Below are 16682 nucleotides of genomic sequence, written 5' to 3'. Positions count from 1 at the left end.
TTTCTTTTTCACTGTGGGTCCCATGCATATGGATCTTTTCATTGGCGCCCGATGCCAGGGCAGCCAGTACTCTGCTGAACGCGATCGAGTAGCCACAAAAAGGGCTTGTCAGGTTGTGTGTATCCTCTCCAGAGTAGGGCACTTAGTTATGATAGCACTATTAAAAAAAAAAAAAGCGCCAGTGTGTTTGTGTCATGGAAAAGACGACGCAATGCCTTACGTTTTCCATGGGGCCATTTTCATTCCTGGGGCTACACTTTTCATTGCTGGGACGTGGCCCAAGCTCATGGGTCCACCATGATGCACGTGTTTTATCCATTTTTTCAGCTCATTTTAAGACATGAGCCCCAAAATGTTTCCGATCCAAAGCTCAAGTGGACCACACCACAGTAAACAATGGGGATTGAACACTCACCATTGAAAACTTCCGGGTGTCCACAATGATGTTTTATTTACCATCCAACCTGTTCATAAGGTCAAAGGTCACACAGACATGGGCAAAGGGAATACACAAATGTCAGCTTGCGTACTGGGGTCCACCTAAGCTTTGGATATGCTTCAATTTTGGGCTTCACCCCTAAAATGAGCTGAAAAAAATGGATGGATGGTGTGGATAAGCCACATACATTCATGGTGGGCGCCAAATAGTTTATTTAGTACGATAAAGTGTACCGAGTTACCCAGTAAGCAATCCAATTTCCACTGTCACCAAACACCACCCGAAATAACGGTTTTTTTATTTTTTATTTTTTTTTTAATTATTAAATACCTGTGCAATAAAATGGATAAAATACACTCATGCACGCTCACAGTCACAGTTCATCTATGTTAAAAATAATATGATTGTTTTTGGACATTTTTGACCCTGGAATTAGTTGGAGAGGTAGTTTTCAACAGGTCTTGTCTTTTCGATTCTTAGATGAAAGTAGGTCGCTCCGCTTCTTTTTCACCTTGGGTGTGACCCATAGATTAAGCTAACGGTAAGGGATGGTGCTGCAAAGGATATGTGGGGCCCACCATGATACCTATGTACCATTCATATTGCACATTTGTTCTAACAGCTGATGTTAGGATACTACACAAAAGACAATGCAGAGACAAAGCTTGAATGAGCCTCAATATCTGGAAGAGCGTGCATGGCATGGGCACTGTCAAAATCCTTCTCTTTCTCTATTTGCATGCAGCACAAAGTGGGTGAAGCTGCATCCTTTTCTTTCATCTCTGATTTTCCTCTCCCCCGTTCTTTCCACGTGTGCTGCACGTGCCATACCTTCTACTACGATACAAAAGATTTACTTGGCTCACTATAATAGGTAACATCCATGGGCAGAAGGCAAGGCAGGCAAATGAATCCAGACAAGCAAACGAGTTTACTATATTTTTAAAAGGAAATTACCAGCAACCTATTAGTACCTGTTTGATGCTATTAGTGCTGAAATCTGGTTATCCTTGTTAGCCCGCATTTCACTTGTATTTAATAGAGAATAAGAGACGCTAAGTACCTGCAATTTAATGGAGAACACGAAAATGCATCGGGGGTGCCGGTTAAAGCCTAGGATGCTCCGATGCCTAAGTCAGGCATATGAACTCATAGTCGGCGTAGTAGAATCGGGATAGTTATCTATATCTTTTAACCATGATAGGGAATGTATTTATAGGTTTTTTATGCAGTCTGCATATTGGAGCTGATTTGCTAGAGGAGCTGTATTGGAATCGGATTCTAATTTCAAGAATATATCCGACTTTACCTCAATCAGCATGATTTTCAGAGAAGATATCGGGAAGTAATTGCACCCGTATACAGAGAGGATTTTTCTTTCTATTCCAAGGTTGAGATCGGTACTCGAGGTCAAGGTCGGTACCTGAGGTTGGGTTGGGGGGTCAAAGTGACAATTGAGGCCAATGAAGAAAGTAGCTACTACAAGAAAGATGGTTTTTAGCAACAAAACTTTTAGCGACGAAATCAATTTCGTCGCTAAAAGTCGCTTTTAGTAACGAAAAGTTTCGTCGCTAAAGGCTGTAAACAGTTTTAAAAAAAAATCGAAAGGTATACTTTTATCCACGAAAAATTTGGTTACTAAAAAACGTGGAAGAGACTTCTAGTGACAAAAATTTTCGTATCTAAAAAACGTGGCTGATAGCTGTAGGGAATTGAGACTTTTAGCGACGAAAAATTTCGTTGCTAAAGGCTGTTTTGATTTTTCAACCACGCTATCCGGGAAGTGTGTTCGGTAAGATTTTTAGCGACGAAAATGTTCGTTGGTAAAAGTGTTTTTGCTGTATCTTTTTCACGACGGTCGAAAACCGTCGGTAATGATGTAATAATGTTTTAATTTTTAAAAAATTGTCGGTAAAAATGTGTGTGTGTGTGTGTGTGTATATATATATATAGTTTTTATATCATATGAGTGGAAATTATATATATATATATATATATATATATATATATATATATATATAAAATTAAAAGTTAATATTTAAATGATTTGTAATATCACATAAAAAAGAATATTGAGAAGTTTAGAAATTTTAACAAAGTTTGAAAAAAATTTTGAGAACAAAATGATGCTTTTGAAGAAAAAAATTGGCAATTTGAAATTTTTGAGAAAAAATTAAAATATGAGAAAATTTTTGAGATTTTGAAAATAAAAATTCGAAAATTGTATTTTAAATATTTTTTGAAATATTTTTTAATAAAAATGATATTTTGTTAAAAGAGAAAAAATATACGTTTTGAAAAAAAAATGTTATTTTTAAAAGGAAATTGAAATTTATCTGTGAAAAATAAAATTACTAGATTATTAGGCACATCCACTAATTGAACCTTTAAACGTTTTTGGACAATCTAATCCGTTCAAATTGAAGAGTAAATAACTTCGGATGTTTAAATCAAATTTCACTGAAATTGTTGATCAATCTTAGTATACCCAATATCTTTTCTCATATGTAGCTCGATTGAGGCGAGTAACTAGTCAAATTGAGGGTATTGATCAGTAAAATAGAGTGAATGGACCAGACATGTAAAATGGGCCAAATATTCTGGTCAAAATTGTGACCCAACTTACTGACCTCGTGAGAACCTAAGAATTGATGTTAGTAAGTTTTGTGGGCCCCCATCATGATGTGTGTCGAACATCAACACTGTGGATTTGATGTGTCCCCTTTAAGTTATAAGATATCTCAAAAATCATCTGTATACGAAACTCAAGTGGGCCATACCATCTATAACTATGTGAAGACATCCTAAAAAATTTAAAAGCACTTGGTGGGGCCCACATGAGTTTTGGATGCGGCTGAAAATTGGTCTGACCCCTCATCCAAGTGGGACACACATAATGAGTGGGTTGGATATGTGAATCACATTTAGGTAGACCCAATATATGATTACAAATGTTTCAAGGAAACCTCTTTCCATTATATTATGTGGTGTGGCCCACCCAAGTCATAGATTGACTTTATTTTTAAGCTCTTGGCCCACGTAAGTCATGGATTGACTTTCTCACCGTTCAATGCTTTTCTCGGATCATTTTAAGATATTAACCAAAAAATGGGGCGGGTCCAAAGCTTAAGTGAACTACAAAGTTGGGACCGAACATCCACCATTAAAAATAACATTCATAGAAGTTTTGGATCAAGCTGATGTTTGTGTTTTCTCTTCATTTATATCTTTTTGATATTATGAACATGTTGGATGTCAAATAAACATTATTGTGGGCCCAAGGAAGGTATCAACGGTGGAAATCATTATTCATCTTGATGGGCTTAATAAAATAACATAAATTGAGTTATTACTCCATACCTGTAAGTAAGTTTCACTTGTAAGTGATTTACAAGTAAGTCACAACTTAAAAGAACTTACAGGCATTCAAACAGGCCCATCAAGATTTATATACCTCTCATTTTTGAAATAAATCCCTTGTTTTATGTCTTTTTTAACTTTTGGACAGGTTGGATTTCAAATAAACATTGCGATGGGCCTTAAGATAGTTTATGTGGTGGGGTCCACTATAGAGTTTTTATCTGCCTCATTCTTTGGCTCATGACTTAAAATGATATCTCAAAATGGATGGACGGTGTGGATATAACAAATACATCATAGTGGGGCCTACAAAACTTGGTGTTGTCACCCTAGGGCGTCCAAGAGGGAAACAAATTGGCCACTCCTCCTGACACCAGCCCTGTGGCTGGTGGTCAGTGCTCTGTAGGTCCTACCATGATGTATGTGTTTCATCCATGCCGTCCATCCATTTTTACATATCATATTAGGGCTTGATACAAAAAATGAGAGGGATATAAATCTCAGGTGGAACACACCACATGAAAACAATAGTGATTGGATATCCACGATTAAAACCCTCCTAAGGCCCATTGTACTTTTTATTTGACATCCAATCTGTTGATTAGGTCATACAGGCTCAGATGAAAGTAAAAAACAAATATCAGATTGATCCAAAACTTTTATGGCCACCTAAAAGGTTTTTAATGGTCGACACTCATTCAACACTGTTTCCTATAATGTGGTCCAGTTGAGATTGGGATATACCTCATTTTTTGTCTCATACCATAAAATGATATGGAAAAATAGATGGATGGTTGGGATGAAACACATACATCATGGTGGGCATATTTGTATGAGCCTCGTATAACAACGTTACATCTTTGCACAGAATACAACAGTTTTGAACAAGGTTTGAAGTATTGGCCGCCTTATTGGTGGTGAATGATATGATACCCAATACACTGATTTTAATCCTCGGTTTTCAATGATAAGTGGGGTCTATGGTCCAATAATCCAAACCCATGTTTGTTTGTCCCGACAGCAGATGGACTACGCTTAAGAATCTCCTCGATAGGATAATCTTAACCTTTCAATTTCTGGCTTGTAGATAAAAGGTTACGTTGTGATTTTTTGGCCCATAAGCAATATATAAAGTCATCGAGTCTCACTACTCGGCTCATCTGTCTCATACATTTGTTTAGCTCGATTTTACCTATAAAAGCGGCTCCTTTACTTCCGAGTTCTATACTTTATGGACTCGGGGAAGTAACTTTTGAACTAATGTATGAGCGATGACTCTTGATTCTTTAACTAGAGAAGGTCAGCTCATTCCATGTGATGCAAGAATTGAAAAGGGATGGGCCTGCTGCAGTGATCGAGGATGATATTACAAAAGTATCTCTATACGAGGAGTCGTGCACAACGTGTCAAGTGCCGTTTTTCATTTATGTGTGGATGGTCGTGTTTAATGACTTAGTAGATATGATAGTCGGCATATAGGGTTTTAATCGATAGTCGAGGATATAGATTTATAGTCGATAATCAAGCGTCACGTAACTAGTAGACAAGATATTAAGAATGAGAAAGAGGACCTTCTTCCCTTTAACTGAGGGATGTCACTCACAATCGAACACATAGTAAATAGGATGATGGACCTTTTCCCTTCAATAGAGGGGGTTCCCAGCGGTCGAGCATGCAGGTCTACCATGCTAGATAATAGAAATAAAGAAATACTTTTCCCCTTAATTGGGGGAGGTTTCCTTGTGGTCGAGCTTGTAGATAAAGACGGTAGACAAGACAGTAGAAGTAAAAGAGAGGACTTTTTCCCTTAACTGGGAGAGGTACCACATAGTTGAATACAAGTAGCCTTTACTGAGGCGACCAGTCGAGCATAATTGTTTAACTTGTGAATTTTTTTCATGAGTAGTAGATCTTCAAGTGCTTGATGTTCCATGGATGAGGTAAGAGCTTACCCTCCATATCTTCTAGTCGATACATTCCTCGTAATGCATCCATGTCATTTAATTGATACGTCATTCAATACCTGAGGTTGAGGTTGGGGTTAGCCGATGAGCCTTATTACCGAGCTTGGTTGATCGGTTCAGCTCGGTCATCAGGTTTCCTTGCTCATCCCAGCTTCCTTAAGTACCTACTTCGGCTTGGTGTTTAATGAAGTGTACCGATGGAAGCCACTTTCCAGACGTCAGTTGATATGTTGGCCTCAGTTTTAGTCGTCCTCCTTTCTTTTGGCGTTAGCGGTAGAGGGCTCCCCTTCTTCCTTTCGCTTCCTATCTTTAGACGAGTTGTTTCCTCCTCGAGTAGCTCTTTGTGAACTGAAAAGTTACTTGACGTTGGAATATTTTTTAGCTCGATTAAGTAGGTTGGTGAGGATAGTCGAAGGCTTCTTACCAATAGAGAAGAGAAACTTTCCTTGTTTAAGGCCGGTCATGGTGGCCAGAACTATTTGATTAGAGTAACCATCGACCTTGACAGCTTCAGCGTTGAAATGAATGATGTAGTATATTAGCAGCTTGTCCTCTCTCTGAACTCACAATAGGCGTAGTAGAATCGAGATAGTTGTCTGTACCTTTTACCCATGACAGATGATGTATTTATAGGCTTTCTAGGCAATTTGTGTATCTGAGTTGATTTAGTAGAGGGGCCGTATTGGAATCAGATTCTAATTTCAAGAATATATCCAATTTGATTGACGTAAATTTCATCGGAGATCTCAGGAGGTAATCCCACCTGTATATGGAGAGAATTCTTCTTTTAATTCCGAGGTCGAGGTCGGTATTGAGGTCGGGTCGGGGGCTAAAGTGACAACTGAGACCGAGGTAGAAAGTGGCTCCGAATCTTGCTACTTGACTCATCTATCTTATACATTTGTTTAGCTCCATTTTACCCCTAATGAGAAAATTCTTCTTGAAAGGATCCTCACTATAAGAAAATTGTGGATCCACTCATCTACGCCACAAAAACCTGACTGATACAACCATTGAGTGATCCACCAGGTGAGTTTGGGGTTGAGAAATCAATTGGGGGGATACAATGCAAATGCGGGGGAAGGAATACGATTCCCTCCTAAACCAGAGAGCTACAAGATCCCAACCGGCTCCCGACTACTCTGTATTCATCGAAAATCTGCCGTTTGATTGCTCTAGGACAGATCTCAACTCCATTTTTGGAAAGTATGGCAAGGTGCTGGACATTTCCATTCCCACTTTCCTTGGATCCATTAAACCAAGGGGATTTGCGTTCATCTCATTCCCTTACGAAGATGAAGCCAGGGCAGCGATAAGGGTGCTGAATGGAAAGCGGATCGATGGTAGGGTGGTATTAATTCAACCATTTATCTTCCAGCTGAGAAGTCAGAGAAAACCCACCCATCAAAACATTCCCCAACACATCTCCTAAAAATCTAGCTCCTTCAACGAAGTCCTGAAAAGAACCCCTACCACCTCTCCGATACAGGTTAATGGAGAGTCTTTTACTGTGATTGCGGATAAAGCTGCGGTAAACCATCAGAGACATTGTTTGGAGAAGGCTCTTGTGGGCTTCTCAACCCATCAAAATACTCCTATTATCCACCTAATCAGATCCCTTAGAAACTCCAGATTTATAGCTTCGGCGGTGGATGTGGTTCGGTTAACTCCTAAAGCTTTCCTCCTCTAGTTCAAATCTTCAGAAGAGCTCAGTGACTTCGCCTTAGATTCAGCCCTCCGGGCATCCATGGGCTTAGGAAGATTGGAAGCCTGGAATTCGAATACAGTGATGGGACATGGGGGAGCTTGGATAAGATTATATTGCATCCCTGCCCATGCATGGTTTGAATTAGCGATCATTGACATCGGCCAACACTTTGGTAATGTTATTTAGGTGGACACTTCGACTAGATTTGGAATATTCCAGGTTTTTGCAAGAGTGAAGATCAACATGAGGCTAATGAGAGACTTATTCTAGGTTGTAAACCTGAAAGTGGGACAAGAAGACTATCCGATCTTTACAATCCTAGAAGACCCAGGAGGTGAGCTTCGTACCTCCTCCCACTCCTACCCCACCCACCAGGTACCCCCTACCAGAGATCAAAATACTAAGGACTAGGTGCTTTCGTCCTTCCACAAGAGCAGGAGAGGCTCTCCCTGTCACCCACCACCTGTTCATCAGAATGCCCTGCAGATGGAAACAACATCTGCTTGCTTGGCTACTCGGTTAAATGGATCCAACAGTGATGAGAGTCCCCTAGGCTCCTTCATTCCAGCCACCCCAACATCAGTTGAACCCCTGGTTATAGCATTCCCGGCCATGGAATCCGAACACCTGAGGCATCTAGATTCGCAACTCCCTCTCTCCCCTGTTTTGCAGACAAAGGAAGTTCCCACCTTGACAATTCACGACAATTCCCACCACACTCACATTCAAATTCAGGCATCAACTGAGACCACCATCCCAAGTCCCTCCCAGCAACAAATTAGAAATTCTGATCACCTGAATCCTCCATCTCCAAACCCGACTTCAGACTAAACCTCTCCCTGTCAGAGGGAGCGAGGCCTAGAGACCCTTCGGCCTTTCTCAATTCACCTAGAGTCGTATCTTCTTTTCAAGTGTTCTCCACACCGATAGTTGAAGCATTGCCTCCACGAATTGGCCAAATCCATATAGACCTATCTCCTTTCTTCCACAACAGCCCAAACAAAGATTCAGACCCCATACACCCATCCGACCACATTGTTCCTTATGTGACACAGTACAAATCAGGCCAAGATTCAGAAGTAGACAGCCAGCAGAGTGATCAGGAACTTTCAGAGAACCAGCCAGCTCTGATTGAAGATAAAGAGCATATACAGGGAGATTCAGAGATCCCAGCCAGTGTGACTTTGAATAGTTTTCTTAAAACCCGGCGTGGCAAAAGCAGAAGCAAAAGTATCAGGGCCATCAACTCCGGGAGTGTTTTTGATAGATAGTATCCTCCTTTGGAATGTGAAGGGGATAGAAAATTCTCCCTCGGTCAGGTATGTGAAACGGTTAATCTCCATCCATCACCCAGGGATTTTTATCCTTATTGAGCCCATGTTAGCAGATTGTAGGCGTGTCAGAACCAGTTTAAAGCTCGGATATCACTGTTCCATCTCCAATGCATCGGCAGGGGGCAAAATCTGGGTTTTTCACCATGCAACAATCGTAGTGGACTCTATATCTTCTTCAGATCAATTCCTAACATTCAGGGCCAGGGTGCCGGATCTCATTCAGCAGTTGCAAGTCACATGTGTTTACGCGAAATGCTCTTACTTGCGTAGGAGGGATTTATGGGCGGATCTAACTAATCAGTCCAACTCTTTTACTAGGCCATGGATTGTTTGTGGGGACTTCAACGCAGTCACTGCCCAATCGGAGAGGATTGGTGGGAACTCGTTGGTAGGCCCAAGCTCAAGTGACTTTATTGAGGCTATCAATCAAGCAAACCTGATTGATGTAGGTTTCTTAAGATGTGCCTACACCTGGTGCAATAACCGCTTAGGGACCAACAGAAAATGGGCCAGACTCGACCACGCCCTTTGCTCTCGAGGCTGGCTACAGACCTTCCCTTCCTTCTGTGTGTAGCATCTGCCCCGCATTAACTCAGACCACTCTCCTCTCCTTCTCTCTTCGCCAGCAACCTCCCCAAACCCCCCTAAACCGTTTCGCTTCCAAAAAATGTGGGTCCACCATGAAGGTTTCTAGGAAGTTGTTTCGGAAGCATGGAACTCCGACACCTTCATCAATCCTATGATTCACCTCCTTCTCAAGATGAGAAATACAAAAAAGGCGCTGAAACGTTGGAATAAGGAGACGTTTGGTAACATCTTCTCGCAGATTAAAATATCTTCAGAGCAGGTGCAAAGGCTAGAGCATGAGGCGATCGCTACCCCAACTTCGACTATCCTGTCGACCCTTGAAAAAGAAAAATCCAATCTGTCTCGCCTAGAACTCATGGAAGAGATATTTTGGAAGCAAAAGTCCAGAAATAGGTGACTCAAAGTGGGTGATAGGAACTCCAAGTTCTTCCACACTTCTACAACCGACCGTATCAGAAGAGCCCAAATTAGCTAGGCAGTGTTACAGGATGGGTCCATTGTATCTAATAAGTCCCAGATGAAAGCCGCAACAACTGATTTCTTCAAGCTTCTTTATACAGTAGAATCAACGACGCCTATCGTAGATTCCATAAACAGGATCCCAAATTTGGTCTCCCTAGATGACAATGACTTCCTCATTCCCCCCCTCAATAGGAGAAGTGAAAATGGCTGTCTTAGAGCCCAGATGGATTTTTTTTTTTTTTTTGGGGGTTCCATGGGGAATTTCATAGAGCTTTTTCGGCAACTCTTCTGTGTTTAATCTCAAAATGTGTGGCTCCCAAATCTTTTTCTGATTTTTGCCCATCAGTTTATGTAACCGTATATACAAGATTTTCTCAAAGGTCATTGCAGCTAGGCTAAACACTATCCTTCCCAAGCTAATTTCTGATGAACAAATGGCCTTTGTCCAAGGGAGATCTATAGTGGATAGCATCTCCTTGGCGCAAGAACTTCTTCGTGACATAGATAAGAAGGTTAGGGGTAACAACTTGATTTTCAAGATCAACCTAGAAAAGGCCTACGATCGCGTGAGCTGGCCTTTCCTCAGGGCTATTGTCCAGAGATTTGGTTTCAGTCAGTCGTGGATCTCGCTGGTGGAGAAATGCTGGATAGCCCCATGGTTCTCGGTGCTTTTCAATGGCGAGGCTACGGGCTTCTTCAAATCGGAAAGAGGACTCGGCCAGGGAGACCCTCTTTCTCTAAGTCTCTTCATTTTAGTCATGGAGGTGCTCAGCCGAGGCATAGAAAATCTGATTGCAACCAACAAATGCCAACCCTACAAGACTAGAAGAGGTACCGAGACCATTTTCCACCTTTTGTTTGCGGACGATACAACAATCTTCATCAATGGTAGCAGAGCCTCTGTCAGAAATCAAATGGCATTCCTCCAGGATTTTAAGAGTGTGTCTGGTATGAAGCTTAATTTCGCCAAAAGCAGCTTTGTGGCCTCCTCTAAAATGGCTATGAGTAGAATCCGCAGTACTGAAAAGCTGACCGAGATTGCCAAATCATCATCAAACTTTTTTTTATCTCGGAGTGCCACTATCCAAAGGTAAAATCAGAGCTTTATTGTACCAGTCCCTAGTTAAGAAAATTGCATCTCATATTGCGGGTTGGAAGGCCTGTTTTCTCAACCAAGCCGCCAGAGTTACCCTCATCAAACATGTCCTCTTGAGCATCTCTATTCGCGCACTAGCTGCGATTGATGTCCCGAAAAGGACCCTGGCGGCCCTCGATTATGCTTTTGCTTATTTATTTTAGGGGTGGTCTGAAGGCAAGAAGAATCTCCACTGGATTAGCTGGAGGAAAATTGCTTCCCCAACCAAGGAGGGAGGGCTGGGAATTAAAGCCCTCAAGGAGGTTTCGGCGGCCCTGAGGATTAAAAGGGTGTGGACCATCTTCTTTGGCCATGAGAGCAGTCTATGGGGGAAATTCATGTGCTCTAAGTATAAGATCAACGAGTCCCAAGATGCCTCCATTCAGCAGCAATCCGACTCCCCTACGTGGAAGAAAGTGGCCAAGCTTTTAGGGCTCCTCGTCGCCAACTCCAGCCTAATTCTGGGCGACGGTAATAACAACTTATAGGGGGAAAACTAGACGGGGCTGGGCCCCCTCAAGTCGTGGATAACAGGCAGCATCCCTCAGCAGTTCCGTAGCTTGAAGATCAACGATGTTATTGGGCTGGAGGGCCTAAACGCTCCTCTGCCATCCTCTCTTCCGAACTCAGTCCGCCTCCACGTCATAGCCGAAGGTTTATCGCTTAACTAGGGCGTAAATAGAGCTGTATGGTTCAGAGAAAAGTCAGAGAAATTCACCATTAAATCAGCTTGACAGCTTGTCCGCGGCCAAGGCCAGTCTCGTATCTGGGCCAAGTGGGCATGACACCCCCACCTTCCTTCGAAAATTGGGATTTTTGCCTAAAAAGTCATGAACAACGCCATCCCAGTCGATTCAAATGTCAAAAAGAAGGGCATCCACTTGGCCTCTTCATGTGGTTGCTGCAACCTTCCCGGCCTCAGGGAAGAATCCCTTGATCATCTTTTCGCTGAGGGTGAGCTTGCTTCATCCATTTGGAGCCATTTCTCCACCATTCTCTCGGTTGCGTTCCTCCCCAACCAGTCCACCGGGGGTAGATCTTCCCAATGGTGGGCCATGGCCAATGATTCATCCCCATTGGGCATCCTTAGAGGGCTAATCCCTGCCCTCATTCTCTGGGAGATATGGAAGTCTAGAAACGCTCATTGATTTGAAGGAATCAAGCCTAGTGCCCCGAAGTCCATTCGCAAAGTTCATTCTTGGCTGATTAGCTTGTCCAATGCTTTTCCTCTCCCATCGGCCAAAAATCAGGTGGATAGAGAGGTTCTGCAAAATCTCCAGCTCCCTTTGGTCAGTCCCCCTCCTCATTCAGTGTCCTTTGTGAAGTGGTCAGGGCCTCATTAGGGGAGCATGAAGCTGAACGTCGACGGGTCCTCTAGAGGCAATCCCGGCCCATCTGGTAGTGGAGGAGTCTGTCGGGATGATAGAGGCGAATTCAAGTTTACTTTCTTCAAAGCTTATGGCCATGGTTCGAGCTTTCTTGTGGAAGTTAAAGCCGTCATCGATGGGCTAAGGATTTGTAAAGACAAAGGCTTCACTTCTATTGAAGTGGATAGCGATTCGTGAGCAGTAGTAGAGATGTTCACCAGTGTAGATGATCCTCCTTGGAGCGTTTTCTATTGGAAAAAGAGATTTCTCTCTTTTCGTTCCTCAGCTATTATCTCCATCAGGTACTCCCCGAGAGATACTAACAAGGTAGCCGATAGCCTCGCTCGCTGGGGTAGCTCCAACCAGGAATCTAGAGTTTTTGATGATGTTTCCGGTCTCCCCTTTCTCTCCCGTGGGGAGCTGCTCCTGGATAAGGCAGGCCTAGGTTCGGTTCGGCTTTCATAGCCTCTTTGCTGTTTTTTTTTGTTTTCCCTTCTTACGATAGGTCGGTCCATCTTCATTGGGGCCTACCCGAATGTGAATGTGTTTGCTTTGCTAGGGCCTCAGGGCATTTTTTTGTCAGCCTGAGCTCATCGTCTAATCTGTAATGCCAGTTTCTTCTAATGGAAAGTTTTTTCAATTTTTTTTTTTAAAGCTCCATTTTACCCATAATAGATACTATCAAATAAGCCATTAAAAAAAAAACTTATGTAAGTTAATAAGCTACTTTTTCAACTTAAGTTAGTTTGGTAAGCAATCCAAACCCTTTTTAACCCCGAACTTTATAAGAATTACTAAAAAACCGGGTTAGATGGCTATAAATATCCCTATTTCCCTTCAATTTAAAGCATCCACAATCATTCCTTTCTAATTTAGAAGCATCTTAACCCCCTTAGCCATTCCCCACCAAGGAGAGTGAGAGTGAGGAAGAGAGCCTAGCCTAGGTCCAACCTTAATACTAGCATCTTGAGCTAATTTAAAATCAATCCAAGCCACTCGATATGATCCTTATGACATTGCCGCTCACCCAATTATTTTTCAATCAAGTTTCATCTAGTCCATAACATTTGCATAGCGTAACATTCATCTCATCATCCAACACGTTTTGCATTAAATTGGCTTAAAAGTTTGCTATGAGGCTTGCTGATCTCATCAGATCCTACCCAATAGAAAACTTGCCAATTACTTCACATTTTGTCACTAGCATTGCATACATTCACATACGAGAACTAAATCTTAACCCTCACGAACAGTCAAGATCTTGTGAAGTAGAGACCGTACATCTGTACGGGCAGAGTGGGTGCCTAACACTTTTCCTCTCTGTAACTGCAGTCCCTTACTTAGAATTTCTGATCCCAGAACCAAAGAGTCATCTTAGCATAGGAAATCTTTAGATCCCACCCTAATGTTTTTATAAGGTCTAGCTGACTATAGAAATGAAGAAATTGACTAATGACGACTCTGGTCAAATATTATCAATCAATCACAACAACAAACCCTCGAAAGAGGCAACCTATGGAGCCAAGCCACCCTCGAGTTGAATCTGGCCTGGGATCCCAGCGTCCACAGCCCCATATATTGGATGGTTCTTATTAAAGGTTAGCTCCTAATGATGAATGGCCCACATCCAAGGTAGACCTGACATGATGTATGACAAACAATGAAGGTGGGACCCACATGATGGATAGTCCACATCAGAGGTGGGCTCCACATGATGGATGGAGGACATTAAAGGTGGGCCTCATATGATGAATGACCCACAGTGAAGGTGGGGCCCATGTGTTGGATGGACCACATCAAAGGTGGGCTCCACATGATGGGTGGTGGATATTAAAGGTGGGCCCCACATGGTGGACAATAGCATTAATGGTGGGCCTCACACGATAAATGACCCAAATCAAGGTGGGCCCCACATGATGGCAGTTCACATTGAAGGTCAACCCTTAATAATGATCCACATCCAAGGCAAGCCTTGTGTAACAACACCCCATACTTTCAGTACTTGGATGTTACCATGAAAACTTAACTCGGCATATACATGTATATATTGTCTTAATCGTCCACTTATATTTTAGTTTAAATCTAACCGTCAGTGTACTCTTCAACCGTAAATTGAACTATTCGTCCGTTGGATTGATGAGATGGACTGCTAATTTTCATCTCAACACCCTTAAAGACCCTAAGGAACCTTATAAAATCCTTTGATTTGTGGTTTCAATGAGATCCAATTGTTAACCTTAGAAACTGATGTAGAGCAGGTTACGGACAGTTACATGGCCAAGATGGATCAGAAAAGGCCCGGTCGACGACAGAAGTGATCCAGACCATCGAACCTTAAATCGGACATATCTTGCAATCCGGAATGAGTTATCTGATGTAAAATATATGATTTTGGAGTAGAACGAGCTACTAAAGCCAACCAACCCCTCTACGACGGGTTGCGCAGCCCGGAATTGCGAAAAACCCCTAGATCAATGGTCGTTTCTCTGTTTTAATTTTGTTTTTACTATAAATAGTAAGTTTTAGTTTGATTATAACTCTTCATCCGTCGGGCTTTAGGAGTGGTGCCCAACATGAAAAGAGCTTAGAATAATTAGGAGAACGACTTAGTGAAGCTAAATAGGACACTTACTATTTTTGGCCGAAAACCTTGTGCACTAGTAGACATCACGACCGTCTATAAATAGTAAGTTTACTATTTATAGTAAGTCGTGGATTCTAGGAGTTTGAGTTGTAGTTTGATTCTGATTTCTTTCCCATTGCTTGGTACCCCTATTTAAAGGGTTGTGAACTCATTTTTATTCATGGATTAATTAATTTTGAATTTCTTAGAATTTATTTCTATTTTTCTGCTTTCTTTCCTCGTGGATTTGAGAAGTCTCTGTGAGGAGTCCAGAGAAGCTCCGTGGATTCCGAGTAGTTATCCTCATCACGTTTATCCCTGTGTCAATTGATATCAGAGCGAGGATTCCCCTCGGGCCGATGACAAATAACGAAGGTATGAATCAAAATCCTGTGGACGGTGATCCAGGGATTCGTTATCTTTCGGAAAGAATGGAAGCTTTCCACCGAAAGAGTCAGTTGACCATGTAAGGGCTGCAGGCAACTCTCGACCGTCTTGCGGATGCGCTACTTCTGCCTCGAGCCCTAGGCGGTGCTCCACTACCTTTGGTTGCTCCACCACCCATGGTGGCTTTACCACCCATGGTTGCTGTACGACATGACCCCAATTTTTGTAGAGCACTACTAGTGGCAAACCGTAGGGCTACACCAGATGATTCAAGTTCTAGCGACGAGGACCTTAATGAGGGTTTTGCCCAATGACCAATCCATGGAGGTGATCATTTAGATCGTGCTGAAAGAAACTATCGAGGTAAGGCTGAACTTCCTAGTTTAACGGTTTATTACGTATAAAAGATTTTCTCGATTGGCTAGCTGAAGTAGAGAGATATTTTAATTACATAGACGTGCCAGATCATAAAAGGGTAAAATTGGTAGCGTTTAAATTAAAATCTGATGCTTCTGCATGGTGAGAACAATTACAACTCTCACGAGCCCGTCAGAACAAGGCGCCTATCTCATCATGGCCACGAATGAGACGTCTTCTTCAATCACGATTTCTCCCCAGTGATTATGAGTAGATATTATTCCAGCAATATCAAAATTGCCGACAAGGAAATCGAACAGTCACAGATTACACTGAAGAATTTCAACGGTTGGCTACATGAAACGATTTGTCAGAATCTGAGTCACAGAAGGTGGCATGATTTATAGGTGGGTTGCGACCGACAATTCAGGACCGAGTTCAGATGTACCCAGTCGGGCCTGTGGATGAAGCAGTTCAATTGGCAGGTAGGGTAGAAACACGACTTACAAGAGCTCCTGCTCGTCCATATCCTTCAACTCGACCCCCCATGATGGGTCCCACGCAGGATCCAGTGTTGCCACGAGGAAAAGATCCAGTACCTTAACTTCCTACAACTGTAAACCGTGATACGGGGAGCGGCTCATCCAGACCTCAGCGTGCAGCACCCATAACAGCGGGTCCGAGTAGGATTCCAAATCCTTATGCTCGGCCAAGGTCGAACAATTTTACCGTTATGGCTAACCAGGCCACTTATCAAACACTTGTCCTCAATGTCCCACAGCACACTTGACTATAAACAAAGGGGGCACTGAATATGATGCCGCAGAAGAAGACCATCGCTTTGATGAACATGAACAAACCATTGAAGAAATAGCAGGTGGCGATGAAGTGACGGGCGAGGATCGTGATGAATTTTTAGTTGTGAGGCGATTACTGTATACCCCACGAAAGGAATTAC

Source organism: Magnolia sinica, chromosome 19 (genome assembly GCF_029962835.1).
Source record: "Magnolia sinica isolate HGM2019 chromosome 19, MsV1, whole genome shotgun sequence".
NCBI classification, from domain to species: Eukaryota; Viridiplantae; Streptophyta; class Magnoliopsida; order Magnoliales; family Magnoliaceae; genus Magnolia; species Magnolia sinica.
This window is presented reverse-complemented; position numbering follows the sequence as displayed.